Raw genomic sequence first — 17,294 nt, 5'->3', positions numbered from 1 at the left:
ATGGATCCCTCTATGACTACTTAATTGCTGTGTTTCTCTTCTGCTGAAATGTAAAGCAATGATACTCCCCAAGCCATGTAATACTTACCTTAAAGACAGAGAGAGAGAGAAGAATGTAGGACTTACAGGAGGGACATGGAAGTCCCAGGACTATTCTCTACAGTCTGGAGGGCTGGGCCAGATGTGGAAAGGGCACCCTTCCCAGGACAGAGTATCACACAGCAGCCCCCAGAGCAGATCAGTTCTGGTTGTCCTGACCTGCTTCTCCAACAGCCAACAAGGAAGGCTTCCAAGTCTCAGTTCTTTCCTCTTTATCCCCATGACTCCCATCCTGTCCAACCAACTTTCTACATCCCCCTCAGCCAGAAAAAAAAAAGAAAGAAAGAAAGAAAGAAAAGAAAAGGCACATCAGACACATGTAAGAGGAATTCAGAATTCATTTTGCGGTGGCTTCAACAACTCAGAATTTATCTTTCTCTCCATACATCAAATTTAAGAAGAGTCCTAAGAGACAGTTTTGGCCTAGAGGTGGCGGCACACACCTTTAATCTCAGCACTCAGGAGGCAGAAGAAGGCAGATTTCTGTGAGTTCAAGGCCAACTTGGAATACAGAGCTTGCTCCAGGCTAGCCAAGGCTACACAGAGAAACCCTGGAGAGGGAGAGAGTGGGAGAGAGAGAGAGACAGAGAGAGAGAGAGAGAGAGACAGAGAGAGAGACAGAGAGAGACAGAGAGAGAGAGAAGAGAAGAGAAGAGAAGAGAAGAGAGGGAGGAAAGGAAAGAGAGAGACAGAGACAGAGATACAGAGAGACAGAGACAGGGAGAGAGAGGAGAGAGTGAGGGAGGAAGGGAGAAAGAGATAGAGACAGAGACAGAGAGAGAGAGGAGAGAGAGAGAGAGAGAGAGAGAGAGAGAGAGAGAGAGAGAGAGAGAGAGAGCGCCTTAGTAAAGTCTGAAATGTTTGCAATTCGTTTGTGATTTTTCCAGCATGCTTCCCATCTCATGGTCACAAGGTCGCTGCTGCAGTTCCTTGTATGTGATCTTCCTGTCAGCCTCAGAGAGATAAGAAGAGAATTGAGAGACACGGTACCTGCTCATGCCTATAACTGACCTAGCAGAAAGCCTCACAAACCACCAGGCTTTCTCTTACATCCCACAGCTCATCATCAGATTCGTGGCTACCCTATCTTTGGGGGAGGCTGGGAAAACAAGAGTTGGGATTCTCAACCTCTGAAACAGGAAGTAAGAATCCCCTAGGTCCAATCAGATAGCAATGCTCATCACCAAAGGCAATGTCTAAGGGAAATAAACAGTCCCCCGCCATTCGTCCAAAGAGGCACAGTCTGAATCTTAGAAAGCTCTTGCTTACTTCTGACTATAATGAAGGTCAGTCGGTCGTTGATCTCCCAGAGGATTTCTGCTTCCCCATAAAAACTACATGAGTATTCATCCTGTAGGCCATGTCAGCTAAACGTGAGTCTAGAAAAGCAGGCCCCTGGAGTACAACTCTGTTCTCCAGACATTACACGTCCCGCTTGACCCAGAGCAAATGCTCACAAGACCAAACCTATTACAGTTCCCCACAGAAAGGGAAGGAGGACTCTCACTTGAGATTTCTCCTTCTTGGCCCTTCCAGCCTCTCAGCTACACACATACAGTCTTCTCCAGCTGCATACAGTCTTATGGAAGGGTCTAGAGCATACAGAAAGTGGTTGGATGGGATGGGGCCTCCCGTGGTCAAGTGAGACTTTGGTGGTAACAGAGGCAGCTACCATTAAGTTACCCATTCTCCTATAGGTAATGTGTCACCTACACTCCTGAAGGTAATCCGAAGAAATCCACTGATTGACCAAGAAGGGCTTAGATTAAATACTTTCTTTGGTCATTGGTGTCTTACCTGTTACATATAAGTGTTTCCATACCTCTTGACCTAGAAAAATTCACACATCCTCTTACTCTTCCTGTGATGACGGATACCAAATGAAGTCAGTCCGTGGCATGTACACACAGGTCTGCAAGGTGAAATAACCATTATCTTTTTATATGAGCCCGAACAATGGGAGCCCAACTTGCCAACCTATAAGTAGGTAAGAATCCTGGAAGCCAATGCTGTTAGTCCATAAAACACCACAGCAGGAAGCAAGAAGGATTCATTGTGAATCCCCGTGATATGCAGGGTTGAAGAGGGAACTGGGTCTCAGGGCACACAGAGTTGGATCATAGGTTTAACCCTATGCTGGAGAATACCAGCTCTGGCCTCTTCAAGGCCAGAGTGTCACCGGCTGCCTTCTCACACAGCCTTAAGAAGTTTAGGCACTCGTAGATGCTCCCTGTTCCCACCCTCATCTCTCTGTGACAGACGGAGTTTAATCCTGATTCCTTGCTCAGAGCACATTTTCCTCTCATCTTGCCTGGTGAGAACTTTGTCTGCTATGTCCTGAGATCTACAACTGTATTCAAAAATGACAGCTCCAATACGTGCTCATCAAAATCTTGGCTCATATTAATATAGCATCTTCTCAAGAACTGGACTGGGAAGGATTTCAGCTGCCATTGTTCTGGATGAAGACACTGATGGCTATGAAAGGAACCCTTCCATCCCAAAGCCCCTTTCCCACCAATATGCATCTTCCTACATAATGAACTGTCATTTTCCCCCAAGGTCGATAAAGAAATCGCTCATTGATTGCTCACCAGGCAGGCATTGGGCAGAACTCAACACACTGACTCTCTTATTGGTTCCCCAGTGGCTTGCAGAAGACACTGTCTCCCATTTTGTAGAGTAGCAAACTAAAGTACAGGGCGGTGAAAGGCCTTGACCTTTGGAATAAAATGAGGGAGAAAGATTTGAACTTTGTCTCCCTCGGATGCCCACTTCCTCTGTCTTCCATTCCGTGAACAAAGAATGGGTCAGATTAGGAGACATGATTTCATTTTGTTTTTTTTTCTGATTGATTGATTGATTGATTGACTGATTGATTGATTGCATGTGAGAATACTGGAGCTGTCTTCAGACACACCAGAAGAGGGCATCAGATCCCATCACAGATGGTTGTGAGCCACCAGGAGGTTGCTGGAAATTAAACTCTGGATCTCTGGAAAAAGCAGTCAGTGTTCTTAACCATTGAGCCATCTCTCTGGCCCCAGCAGACATGTTTTAAGAAGTTTGAAGCCTGTGGACATCCTCTGTAACAAGAGCTTCCTGATCTTATCAGAGTCTGATTTGTACCTCTTCACTTCATTTGATTGTAACACTGTCATCCCCACCCCCATCCCCAAAAAAGCACAATCACCCACCTCAACCTCCCACCCTCCAAAAGCAACAAGCATTAGTGCCAGACCATCCACCATCCAGCTGTGGCACTGAGAAAAGTGTATCAAACACCAAGCACCCAGATTGTTCTACACTTTATAATTATTCTTAAAGATTTATTTATTTTATGTATATAAGTACACTGTAGCTGTCTTCAGACACACCAGAAACGGGCATCAGATCCCACTACGCATGGTTGTGAGCCACCATGTGGTTGCTGGGAATTGAACTCAGGACCTTTGGACGAGCAGTCAGTGCTCTTAACCACTAAACCATCTCTCCAGCCCTGTTCTTACACTTTAAATGCACGTGGTTCATATGTGGAAAGGATTCTGTTTCACTTGAACTTTAGCAGAACAAATTTCTGTTCCTTCTTTGTTTGAGTGGTATGGTCCTTGCTTTGGACGATGGTGATGGGTATTCTTTCACCCCTAAAGATATAAGCATCTGCCCTGTGGCTCTGAAGACTGATCCCAGAACCTTGTTACTTGAGAAGAGACATAGCCAAGAGTCCTGTATTTCTGTTGATCGTTTTTTCTTTTGTTTTGTTTTTCAAGAAAGAGTTTCTCTGTGTAACAGAACCCTGGCTGCCGTGAACTGGATTTTGTAGACCAGGCTGACCCCGAACTCAAAGAAATCCACTTGCCTCTACCTGAGTGCTGGGATTAAAGGTGTGTGCCACCACACCCGGCACTGGTGAATTTTCTCTGAATAATTCCCAGCATCTGAAGATCATTGGATCTTTTTACCATTCTGTGATTCTGAGGCCAATCAATTTATTAGAATTGTGAGATAAATCTGAACTCATCCAAGTTGCTACATGACTTTTAGAAGCTCCCTGCTCACAGCCTTCCTGGATTTTATGGAATCATATTTGCCACTGGCTTCCCATAGACACCAGCATCTATTGGTGGAGAGAGAGAGCAGCTGAGCATGCCCGACAGACAGCATTGACAGGAAACACCAACACTAGCTCAGCTCTGGTGTGTTTCACCGATTGCACCTGTTTCTTTCATTCAGTCACAATGACCAAGTTTGGGGTGGGCCTTGGCTCCTAAGTCCAGGCATGGTGTCCTGAAGGCCCACATATTGTCAAGTGACCTTCATCAACCCCCATCACCAACATGAAGTCTGTAAAAATTTCTGTATTTAAAAAAAAACATGCAACACAGAACTGCAAGCCACTCCCTGGTGTGACCTTCTTGTACTAAGGGTTTCCTCTGTGCTAGGCCACACAGTAGGCCACACAGTAGGGCAAGCATTGACATGACTGTCCTTCATCCTCACAGTGATCTAGAGATGGTAGGATGCTTTAGATTTTACAGGTGAGGAAGCAGGTTTGATGAGTATAATTGGGTTACAGAGCTCGTGATCAAAATATTAGATGACAGGGTCCCCTCTGCCTGTCACTAGGCTACCCTGAGGGCTCATCTTCTCAAATGTAGGGTTCTGGGAATAGAGTGCACGAGTCATTTATGGAGAAAAGGGGAGAAAAAGAAATTTCAAATGTTAAGAATACAAACATAAGATTGGGGATGCAGAGGCTTAGTCTTTTAGAACACAACTACTGCTGTTAAGAACCCATGTTTGCTTCCCAGCACCCATGTGGCAGCTCACAGCTGTCTGAAACTCTGGTTCCAGGAGATCCGACACCCTTTTCTGTCCTCCATAGGCATCAGGCACACACGTGCTGCATAAAAAGTGCATGCAGGCAGAAATTCTATATGCATAGGATGAACATAAATAAATGTCTGCCAAAACGGTTGAGTGCTGAGACACAGAGCCACTCTGAGATGATGGAATTAAAATAGAACCATGCAAGCGCATTTCAGCTGTTAATGTTTCACTCATGTTATTGATTTTTTTCTTTAAATCTTCACTGGACTGTAAAAAAACTGAGGAGAGGGGTGGCCTTCCCTAAGGATGAGCACTCCAGTTGGTCACCCAGTGCCGAACATTCAGCCCTGAAAACATACGCACGTGTATGTTTTCATACATGTATGTATCATACAGAGTGACTAGGTTATAGTTAGCAATGTATATGCATGCTCATATACATATATGCATGCAATAACAATTTGTAAAAAAAGAAAAAACACAGAAAGGCCATGAATGTGAAGGAGAGGAGAATGTGCAGAAGGAAAAATGGGAGGATCTGGGGGGAAGGGGAGGCAGGGAGAAGAAAGGTTATAATTGAATTATAAATCTAAACAAAAAAAAAACCCCAAACCTTTGCTAGTTACATAGCTAGAGTACTTTAGCCAATCATAAAACCAGGATTAATGGAATTCTGATGGAAAAAAGAGAAAGCAATTTGGAGCAGGGCACGTTATACTTCCTGTCAAATCGAGACATGCTTGATTTTCCAAAAGATATTTTTAAAGTAAATAAAGGATGTTCAAGCCTAACTCTGCTAATCCTTATTCCAGAGATGTTAAAGCCAGCGAGCACAGGCCTGGCATCGTCACCCACCCTGTGCCGAATGTTTGTACTTGGGAACCATTCCAGGGTCCAGGTTCACTCTCTGTTCATCAGCCCCCATGTTGGGTTATAAGGTGTCCTGATTGCAGGACGTGGCTACCCCTCCACCCACTGCCCTGCTGACTGGGCTTCTGTAACTCCTCTAGTCTTTGGGCTGGTGTTTGAATAACTCTAGAGGTCTTGGAGCATGCATATGAATCCTGTGTCACTTCTTGTTCCCCATCTGTGTTACAGAGTCCTTCCCTGGGTTAGTCTAAACTCTGCCTTTCCGTGACATTGACAGATTGACCTCAGTCCTGTGTTCTTGGCAGTATGAAGCATAATCCCGCCCTGTCCCACAAGAGGCAGATAGCACAGAAACCCTTCATTCGGGTTGCTGGCAATTTGTTACTTTTAAAGATTTGTTTTCTTGGGAAAGTGGTCCAGCCCTGGGAGACAAGTCTCGGTATTCTGCCGGGAACAATGTGCTTACTGTGTGGACTGTGTTTTTGGACACAAACAACCTGCATTGCTTAACAGTTTTGTGCAAACATGTTCTAATAGGCCTTAGTATGAGATTTGGTCATTTTAGCTCAAGGCCAAACTGGCTATATTTCAGGCTTGTAATAGACTCACTGGTTCCTAGGCACCCATATCACATAACATACTTGTTTTGATTTCTGTAATGAAAACTTTCACTTATTCTGATAGCAGTAGGACCTGATTACCAATCAACCTGTGACTATTTGTATGTTCAAGGCAGAATTTTTTCCTTCCTTGTCCAGCGTCGCTGCAACCCAGGAAGAGAGAAAGCTCTCTGAACATAGATCTATAGGCGACTGTTTCACAGAGCTGAACTTAGTTCTGAGAGTCCTGCTTCAGTGTTTAAGGCAGGGCTATAGCCCCATATCCCCACTAATAATAACTTCTTCGCTCAGCCACTTCCCTTCTGTAATGGAGTTCAAAGAGCTTGCAGGAAGTGCCTAATTAGCCCACATTATGTTAGGAAGTCTGAGAGATGTGCTGTATGATTAGCCCCATTTGATACAGAAGGAATGCTGGGAACCCTGAGCATGGGAAAACTGTAGGAGCTGGGAATCTGCCCCAAGACCTAACTCAAGCTGGTTGGCAGGGCCTTCATTGCCTGTCCTTATTTCACCCCTTCCTCCAAGGCCACTTCCTGAGGCCTCACCTTTCTGGAAACTTTCTTTCCCTATCAACTGTAGGTCATCCACCTCAGCCTGATTCATGTCTTTGTTTTCTAAGTAGGTGTTTGAAGGACACTTTGATTGATGGCCATTTAGTATTTCAATTATCTTTTATCCTTCAGGTATGGGGTGAATGTTTCTTTTTTTTTTTTTTTTTTTTTTCCCCCGGAGCTGAGAACCGAACCCAGGGCTTTGCACTTACGAGGAAAGCGCTCTACCACTGAGCTAAATCCCCAACCCCGGGGTGAATGTTTCTTAAGCCAAGGACTATGTGTTCTGTACTTCCTGTTTATCCCAAATTGCACTTGCATAAGATGAATGTATTAAGGCTGGGGGTGGGGGTGGGGTGGACACTGCTTTTATTTCATAATATGTTAAGTGGATCTTTCCTGATCATAGCAATGGCGCTATCCATGATTAATATTCACACCCAGAATGTGATCATGGAAAGGGCACCAGTCAATAATTACCATGGTAATTGATCACCTACCGAATTGTGTTATGTTGTAAGGAAGATGCCAAAAAGGGCAAAATCCTGTTTCAGGAACTTCTAGTCTCATGGGCTGGGTATTCAGAGGATACTATTATAAAATGCCAAGTGCTGGGTTGCCTATGAACCACAGACATTTATTCTTATAGTTCTAGGGTCTGAGAAATCCAAGATGAAGAGATCAACAAAGTTGGTGTCTTGTGAGGGCAGGATTCTCATAGACAGCATCTTCCTTTGTGGTCTAAGGTGCTAATAAGTTCCTTCAAATATCTTTTATTAAGGACGATAATTCTACTAGTGAAGGTACGATATGTCCCCTTCCATGAGCCACACATCTCAATTCTGTTGAATAGAAAAATCAATGTTGACAAATGTATTTTAAGGTGGAATAGGTGCTCAGACCACAGCACTCAGAAGAGAGGTGGGCACAGGGTGGAGTGGTGGGCGGCATGGGATCTGCAGCAGAGAGATGTGGCTTGGAGTCTCCGCCTGCCATTCATGGGTGGCCTTGGGTAGATGGTTTTAGTTCTCCAATCTCTAGATTTATTTTTTTAAATCCAAAGGTTGATAGTATAGAGGTAATAGGTGACATGATATCTATATATATAAAAAAGCGCTTAGTACAACGGTTCATACAGAGCCAAGAATTAATAAATAGAGTTTTGAACACTATTATTATTTCGAGGCTGGCAATTCTAAAACAGGGCACAGCAAAGGACGCTTACAGAAGTTCAAAGAATGCTGGTAAATGACATGAAGGGGAGATCCACAATCAGCCGGGAAAGATGCTGAGGACTGCAGTTCTGAGAAGTCAGAAGGTTGGAAGGAGTCTAGGGAAGGCATGGACCAAGCCTCGGGGACAGGCAGGGACACTGGGCTGGGCTGGCTGAAGTGAAGGATTTCCTGGAATAATGGTAAGAGTCATAAGAAAGGCATGAGCAAGGCTGCTTCTGTGAAGAGGCGAGTGCTTTCCTCAGTAATAGGATAAGATAGGAAAGGATGCTTTAAAGGTTGGTAACCAATGTTCTGGGACAAATGGCAAAACAAGTACAAACAGTCCGAGCCCAAGGCCAGCATCGCTGGGGTGGGTCCGCTGATGTGCTGTTGGTGGAAAGCATCTTGGCTTTCTGAAGAGCACTTTTACTGCATTTGTTAGCAATTATTAACTTCTCTTTAAAGTACTGATCCTGGAGCACGTTCATTTATAATCAAAGAGGCATGAAGAATTGTGTGTGTTAAACAACCCCAAACACCACTTGAATCCAACTCAAATGTCCACTGATAATGAAATTCTGGAATGTTCTAAGCACCAATATGCCCATGCTGATAATGGACTGAACCTCTGAACCTGTAAGCCAGCCCCAATTAAATGTTGTCCTACATAAGAGTTGTCTTGGTCATGGTGTCTGTTCACAGCAGTCAAACCCTAACTAAGACAAAGGGCTGAATGAGACTTCTTTTCTGATCTACATTCTTTGTATTGTTCCCAAAGACATTCTATTCAGGTATTTCTCCAAGTCTACATGTAAATTCTTAAAAACTTGTGCTAGTACAGCCATATACAAAAGAGGATAGATAGCACTCAAAAAAAAATTAAAAATAGAATTCCCACACAATCTAGCCACTGCTGAGTACGTACCCAAAGGAAGTGATGTCGGAAATGTTAAGAATTGTTGGTACTTCCTTACCCACTGTAACCCTATTCACAAGTGCCCTTAACTGATGTACATATACAGAGAACTATTCAGTCACGAAATAACTAAAGCCTGACGCTTACAACAATATGAATAGAACGGGAGAGCTTGTGCTAAGTGAAATAAGCCAGGCACAGGAAGATGAGTGTTATATAATCTTCCTCTTCCGTAGTATCTAAAAGCTTCATCTCAGAGGTCAGGAGTAGAATTATAGTCGCCGGAAGCTGTGGGGACCAGAGGTGGCGCTGAGGAGTGGAAATGTTAATGGACACTTGTGGGGGTGTTCCTCAGTAGTGGAGTGGTGACACATGATAGTAATGATAATAATGTGTCTCTAAAAGGTAAGGCAAGAGATTTGAAACTTACGCTACAAATGGTAAATAATGGAAATAGATCTGCTTAACTTAGTTACAATGTTACATTATATATATAAACAGTACATGTTATATATGTAGATTATATATGTATGTTATCACGTATCAGTTAAAAATAATCTGAAATGGTTTTAGGAATGAAGCTGGGAATAGGGAGCATTGCAAAAGCCCTGAGTTTGATTCCCTACATCAATACTACAAACCATTTTATCATCACTAAATATGTAAAAAATGTGTTATAAGATACATCAAGGGCTGGAGAGATGGCTCAGTTTTAGGAGCACTGACTGCTCTACCAAAGGTCCTGAGTTCAAATCCCAGCAACCACGTGGTGGCTTATAACCATCTGTAATGAGATCTGATGCCCTCTTCTGGTGTGTCTGAAGACAGCTACAGTGTACTTACATATAATAAGCAAATAAGTAAATAAATAAACCTAAAAAAATACATCAACATTCTTATTTGAAAAAAAAATTCAGTTTGGAGAGATGGCTCAGTGGTTAAGAGCACTGACTGCTCTTCCAGAGGTCCTGAGTTCAATTCCCAGCAACCACATGGTGGCTCACAACCATCTGTAATGGGATCTGATGCCCTCTTCTGGTGTGTCTGAAGACAGCTACAGTGTACTTATATTTAATAAATAAATCTTTAAAAAAGAAAAAAAAAAGAAAAACAATTCCCCAGTAAGTGGGGGAAAGCCCCACAAATTTTCAAAGTGCTCTGACCAAGTGCTTTCACAAAGATTGGTGTATAGGGAGAGCATCCGCACATTTTAAAAAGAACAGACTAGTAATCATCTTGCTTTTGTGTGCTGTTCATATATATGCAGGGCAGTTAGCTTTTTTCGACAACAATACTGCATAACAAAGTACTCCAAAACCCAATGCCTGAAACAAAACCCACTTTGTCTATAGCCCTGTTATTGGCTTACAGGCAGTTCCACTAGGTTCCTCCCAGGAACATAGCAACCAGGACCTAGCAACAGCTTACGTCACCCCCTCCCCACCCCCAGGCCCGCCACCGGGTGCGAGCCAACCTGGCCTGTAAGAGGGACTGCTTGGCTACCCCAGCTCTCTCTTTCACTCCCCCCTCCCCTTTTCTGTCCCTGACTCTCTGTCTCCCCCGCCAACCCCCCTTTTACCTTCCCAGATAAGCTTCCTTTATCCTAGGCCTGTAGCATGGAGGGATTGTTCAGGGGGATGCCTTGGAATGAGTCCGCTGAAGTTCTCCCTCCCATCGAATTATACCACGTTACAAAACACACTGCATGTGCCTATGAGTCAGCTAGTCTATGTCTATGTGGGGTTGGCTCAACAAGGCTTACCTTGAAACTATAGACTAGACCTCTGGTTTTCTTTATGTATTTCATAGTTCTTTGACCAGTGGGCTCGGCCAGTCCAGGTTCTTCTTGCAGTGATGTGAGACTGCAAAGGAGTGAGTGTTGCTGTTAGTGTTAGGCAATTCTGTTGGCCTGCTCTCAGGGACCTAACAATTGCTTAGTCATCACCGGCCACCACACAACGCCACCACGCTGCCAGGTGGACTGCAGATAAAAAGGACCCACCTGCCACCCCAGCACTCTCTCTCTGTTCCCCTGGTCTATCTCCCTCTTCTGTTCTAGGAACCCCCACAACCCCCCTCTCTCTATCCTCATGGCTCTCTCTGTTCTACCTCTTCCCCAGCTCCTCCACACTCCTCCCTTCTCCCCCAACATCCCCGGTTTACACCAGATCTGTTGCCATCTTGGCTCCGCCCACCAAAACCTCCTTGCCACATTATACTTTGTAACAGTCACCCCACGCCATCCTTGACACATTCTTTTGGGGTTGGCACACCATTCTCTCTGCCCACATAACCACACCTAAATCAGTGGAAGATTGTTTCTAGCTGCAAAGTCACGCCTCAGAGGTCAGGAACAAAGGTCGGAGTAGGATTTGGGACCTGAAGTGGGTGTACAATTTACAGGAGTTTCTTAATTTCTCCTTCGATAATAATTTTTCTCTTCAGTGGGTTTGTATTACCTATGAAAAAACATTTAATATGCACTTCTTGAGAGAAATAGATGATAAAGAGTTGGGGAAGTGGTACTTTTGCTTAATGCTTGTCTGGCTTGGCCCCAGAATCTTCTGTCTGTGGACCTTGTTTAGCCTCACCTGTTTCCACTTGTTGGCACTCCTGCTAGGCTCCGCCCAACAGTTGCCTAGCAACAGCCAGGTATGCCTGGCTTGCTGTAAAAGGGAATGTTTGATCTTTCCCACTACCCTTTTTTCCCTTTCTCCCTTTCCCCGTCCTCTCCTCTCTCCAGGTGTTCCTGGCCGGCCTCTTCTCTTTCTTTCTCTCTCTGTTCTTCTCTGTCGCCTCTTTTGCTGTCTCAACTCCCCTTCCCATGCCCCAAATAAACTCCGTTTTATACTAGACCCATCTATGGCTGGTCCTTAGTGGGGAGGAAGGCCCAACATGGGCCCACCGAGGTGCTCCTCTTACCGCATCGTACCATGCTCTATAAAACATATCCTTGGTTTTATAAAACGCAACACCAATGCCCTTTATGATGTCCCCGAGACTCTGCTTTCTGATCTGAGCGACTTTGGAGGCCTCTCTTTCTCGTATCTGGATTTCCCTTCTTTTACTCTGAGAGGTGATGCACCTCGGAGAATATGCCAGAATGTTATATGATTTTCTGAGAAATACAAAACCGTGACTAAGAATGGTAGCCAGCCATTGCTGCCTGAGTGGGAACACACCAAAGTTACCAGGAGCCCTATCTGGAACATTTCACCGCTTCCCATTGGAAACCGGAAATGCACATCCAGCAGCAGATAGCCTGCAGTGAAGGCAACAAAGTGTCAGGGTGTTGGAATTTCAGGCTCTTTCTGCTCTTGGCTTTTCCACCTCTGCTTTCACAAAAGCCCCACATCACAGGAAAGATATAGACTTGGATGCTGCCTGCCTTGCTGTGTCTGTGAAAACACCCAAAGTGCTTGGGACAGAAATCATTCCCTTCTTGTGCCTTGTTCCTCCCTGAAGCCAAACTTGGAGCTGTAATTCTGATTTAATGTTCCTGACAGGAGGCAGTGGTCCCTTTCAGATACATGAGAAATCTCCCACCAGGCTCTTAAAAAGACATCTGATCCTCTGGGGGGGGGGGGGCGGTGGGTGGGAATACAGGATGTTTATGGGCAAGTGAAAGAAAGTTTTGCATGATGTAAATATTCATGACCCTTTAAACCCCTCCCCTGCTATGTCTGTTGTCATGGTCACTCAAGTCCACTTCCTTTCGCATTCTAAGCTGCTCCTTTTCCTTGTTTCTTAGGTGCTTAGATAATTTCCCAGCCCCACCCCCAGATTCTGCCTGGGTCTTCCAAAGTAGGGATAGGTCTGAAAGCCAGCGTTAGGAGTAGAGTCCCTATTGTGACTTTAGATATTCAACTCCAAAATACACATTTCTATTAAGTAAATACCCTTTGGGCACTCATGTGACCTTTGGGGGCAATAGAAGCAGTGCCCTATAATTAGAAGGGAGAGACCATTCTAAACATTCCATGTTTTCAGCTCCTCGGCCCCAAGCTCTGTCCATGGGTGAGGTAATCACATATTCATGCATGTGAATTATTTGTTGCAAGTGTATGCATGCACAAAACATGTGCAAGAAGCCACCAGTTTGGGACAATGCGTGTGGTACACAGACTCCACCCTCCTTCTATCGCTAATCCCTTTGCACCTGCCATCAATTAATCTTTGGTTCAAACTCTGCAGTTGGTTGTGACTAGGTAGCCCTTGCAGGGCTGTCCTGGCTGAGTCACACAGAGGAGGGGTGGAAGAGGCTGCAACAGTCTCTGTGGTGACATGGGGAATTTCCAAGTAAGAAGCATGTGTTCATGGGGAGGGGATCCCCACAAGTGCGTGAGGACAAAGGGAGGGGAACACTTACGTGCTGAGATTAGCTCATCCACCATGGAAATCAGCATGGAAGGCCCCCCTCCCCCACTAAACTGCTCCATGACCCAACTATGTAAAGGCAATGGACTCCAAATCAACATGGCACAGAGATCTTTGCACATCCATGTTCACTGTGGCACTATTCCCAAGCTGTGGAGCCAGCCTAGATGTCTGTCAGTGGATGGATGGAAAAAGAAAACGTGGTTTGCACGCATACATACGTGAAGTCTCCTGCAACTGCAGAGAAGGTTGAAATTATGTCATTTGCAGGAAAAGGAATACAGTTAGAAGTTATCATATTAAGCAAAGTGAGACTCAGGAAGTATAACAATTTTTTTGTTTGTTTTCCTCTCATTGGTTAACCCCAGATTTTAGGTAAATACATGAAATCATTTTTATACCTGTGACAACAGGTAGATGCAAGACTGACTGGGGGAAAAAACAGCACTTATGCGGGGGAGGAGCAGAGTGCAGGGGTCATACCAAAAAGTATGGGGTAGCTCGTATAAAAACATTTTTATGGAACCGTCACTGTAGACAATGAATCTATGCCAGTAACAGTTTTTAGAATGAGTGAACCTTACTTAAGTCGACACTTTTTAAGAAAACAAGGACAAAGAAAGCATTTCCTGGAATCTTAGAGAAAACATGAAGGATGGGCTCCAGGAGAAGCCACTATTTTAGCAAGTGCCCTTTGACCTCTGCTATTGGAAGGCATCCTTTTGGGAAGTTTCTGATTCTTTCTCAAGACAGCTGACGCCAATAAACTGGCTTCAGCAATTTTTTTTTCGCCAAGCATGCTTTATTTAAAGCCACAGTCAGGGTTCCACAGTGGAAAATGCAAATGCCTCGTTCTGATTATTTGGAAAGAAAACATTACAAACAAATAAGCGTGAGTTCCTAACAGCCACCTTTCTGGGTGGGAGCAGGCATGCCATCTAGTAGGACAGGGGAATGTTACTGGAGATGGCATAGACTGATAGTAATAAAAAACAAATTCTCTGCTAAAATGAATGCTTCAGAGGGATGGGAAGTGGACCACAGTCAAAGGCTTATTCTGCAACAGAAGAGAATGTTGTGGGGTCCCTCTTCGCCCTCCAGACTGGCTCTAGGAGAGCTGGAGATGCTAGGGGAGTCAGAGATACTTACTTCTGGGGTCCTCTTGTGGGCCTTCCCATCCCTTGCCCCCCACCCCCGTGTGAGGCTGGTTCCAGGCAGAGGGAGATGCATGGAGAGTTAATGTGGGATGATGGCACAGGTGAGGCAGGTACAGGATAGAAAGGAGGCCTGTCATTGGACAAGATGGAAGGATGGGCAGGAGAAAAGTTTGAAGGAAGAGGAGGAGATTGGAATGGAAAGAGGAAGAGACACGAGGGAAAGGGAGAGAAGCTGTGGCAGGACAAAATGGCGGGTGACGCTAAGATTCCATGCTGTAACTTTACAGGTTGTTACGAATGTTTTTAAGGGATGAATGTGTATTGGGCTTTGTATGTTTAAGTGGGCAATTATATCTTATCAATTGGGCCAAAGGTTATTGTGTTGTGTGTTCTTTCACGTGTAGATTTAAGTGTAATGGAGTTCGTGGTGGCTGGTCTGGGCCACCACAGAGTTGGGATGTGTGTTTCTGGCATGGAAACCTGCCTTGGGAACTAGATGGGTAGAGAGATTGCTGACGGCTCAGAGAGAGGTCTTCAGCAGTGTGATATGGGATGGAGCAGAGCGGGTGAGACGCTTTGCTGACTGAGAATTAAGATATCCAGCAGACATCTTGGGGCACTGCTGTGCCGGACCTAAAGCAGGATTTAGAATTTTTATTTTTTATATTTTTACAACAACAAGTTAGGGTGTAGCAATTGTGAAATTGTTGTGATGGATACAGGCTCTGCAAAAGGTCTCCTAAGGTTCTGAACTCTGAATCCCTAAGGGGGCGTGGCATGAGGGAGGGCTCACAAGCCTGTGGTAGTGCGTGTATTGTTCCAAACATTATCTCACCATGCAGCCCCCTCTGACCTCTCGGCCTGGAAAATTCTCTTAGAACTTGCGTTTTATGAAATATTCTGTGGCCTTGTGGGGCATCAGACAGAAAATATGGTAAGGTCAAACGGATTCAGAAACCCTGGTATCCTCATAGCTGAGGACCGTAGGCATTTCGTCTACTCCTGAGAACACGTGACCATGGCACCCCGTGAGAGGACCATAATAATTAGTTATGTAGGAGCAGCTCCCCAAAGCCCCTCCACATGCAGATGAGGCGTCCCTAAAATCTCAGACCAAGACAATAGAAAGCATCTGTTTTTAGGTCCCAACCCACCCCAAAATGTATATAAGACCCCGTCCACAAGGAATAAAGCACACAAGAGTCATTCCATCAAAGACGGCCTGAGAGTATCCATCATAGAAGAGCTGTAACACTCTGGAGGAGAGAGTTCTCTCTAGAAGTTACTGCTGGAAGCTGCTGGAGCCCATTACAGTAACTTACCACTCGGTGGCCCTGACCTTGGCTCCCAGCCAGCGAGCTGCATGGCCCGTACTGATCAAGTTAAAAAAGAAAAAGAAAACCAAAGCAATAAACCAACCAACTAAAAAAAGACAACAACAAAAACAACAAAACCTGAACAAATCAGGCCAGAAACAAATGTTTCTCAGGTTCCTGTTCTGATGGTTTGACTTTGGTCACTTTTAAATCAGTCCTTTTTTCATTGGTTATTTTATTTATTTACATTTCAAATGTTGTCCCCCTTCCCAGTTTCCCCTCTGCAACCCTCCCCTCACCCTTCTCCTTTGCCTCTATGAGGGTACTCACCCACCCACCCTCCCGTCCACACCCTGTAAATTAGTTTTATCTCATTTGCAGTAAGAGCAAGCTGGGACCAAATGTTCTAGAATCTTGAGCTTCCTATGTGTGTCCTTCTTCTCATTCATCTCTTTCTGCCTGGGAATCTCATCTGAAGATTCTTCCCAGGGAGTCAATGTAATGGCTCTGTCAGGATGGACACGTCATCATCTGCTGCTTCTACTTCTGTGGTTCTCCTGTATGCTGGTTTTCTATTTAACCATCTCACTTCTAGTTAGGCATTCTGGGAACACTAGTTTACTCTGTGGAATGTTTGCACTAAGAAGTGCAAATTACATCTTGAACTTCGAATCCTTTGCAAAAACAAAAACAAAACAAAACAAAACAAAACAAAAACAAACAAAAAAACCATATATCACATTTTGTGCCTGGGTCAGGAGTACTTTTCAACATGGCAGAAGACATCTTGGACCCTTTTGTCAGAATGATAAACTGTTCTGGAGCAGATAGAACTTTAAAAAATAGTTGTCTGGTGGAGGCTTGGCTGTGCCTTCCCTGTCCTTCAGGGAAAATCTATCACAAGCCATAATCATGGGTGGGCCAGGTTGCTGCAAGGAGGACAGAAAGTTTCTTGGATTTCTTATCCATTCATCCGATAACTGCTTTGAGTAATGACCAGGTCCCAAAGCTCTGACATCATTGTTACGTCACCACCAGGAAAGGTTCCTTTAGACACATTCTTGTCAGGAATGAGTATTAGATTATTAAAAATTAAAAACCACATTGCCGACTTTGGATGTACAAAGTGGAGTCTTACAGCAGCTTGAATTTCTCATCCCTGATACTTAACAATTTTTAAAGGTAAAGTTTCTTTGTAGGCTTTATATTTGCACGTTAGCATTTTATGTGCCATGTATAAATAAACACCAGGCAAATACCCCAAAAACCAGTATCTAGAGCAGTGGTTCTCAACCTGTGGGCCGTGACCCGTTAGGAATTGAATGACCCTTGCACAGGGGTCAC

At 44.5% G+C, this 17,294-nt stretch overlaps 1 long non-coding RNA gene across 2 annotated transcripts; it reads right to left on the bottom strand.

The window, feature by feature from the left end:
- Window positions 1-420: 420 nt before the first annotated feature.
- LOC147996012 (uncharacterized) lies at window positions 421-10,993 on the bottom strand. 2 transcript variants are annotated; one of them, XR_015677651.1, is made up of 3 exons: window positions 10,863-10,993; window positions 1,897-2,011; window positions 421-1,052 (listed from the first exon to the last, which is right to left on the bottom strand). It is a non-coding gene; the product is annotated as an uncharacterized LOC147996012 (long non-coding RNA). The 2 variants fall into 2 exon arrangements; XR_015677658.1 differs by having other exon boundaries at window positions 421-1,044; window positions 10,863-10,966.
- Between the last annotated feature and the right edge of the window lie 6,301 nt (window positions 10,994-17,294).

This window comes from Rattus norvegicus, chromosome 2 (genome assembly GCF_021556685.1).
Source record: "Rattus norvegicus strain SHRSP/BbbUtx chromosome 2, alternate assembly SHRSP_T2T, whole genome shotgun sequence".
In the NCBI taxonomy this organism is placed as follows: domain Eukaryota; kingdom Metazoa; phylum Chordata; class Mammalia; order Rodentia; family Muridae; genus Rattus; species Rattus norvegicus.
The sequence above is the reverse complement of the archived record's forward strand: the minus strand, read 5'-3'. Positions and strand labels throughout refer to the sequence as shown.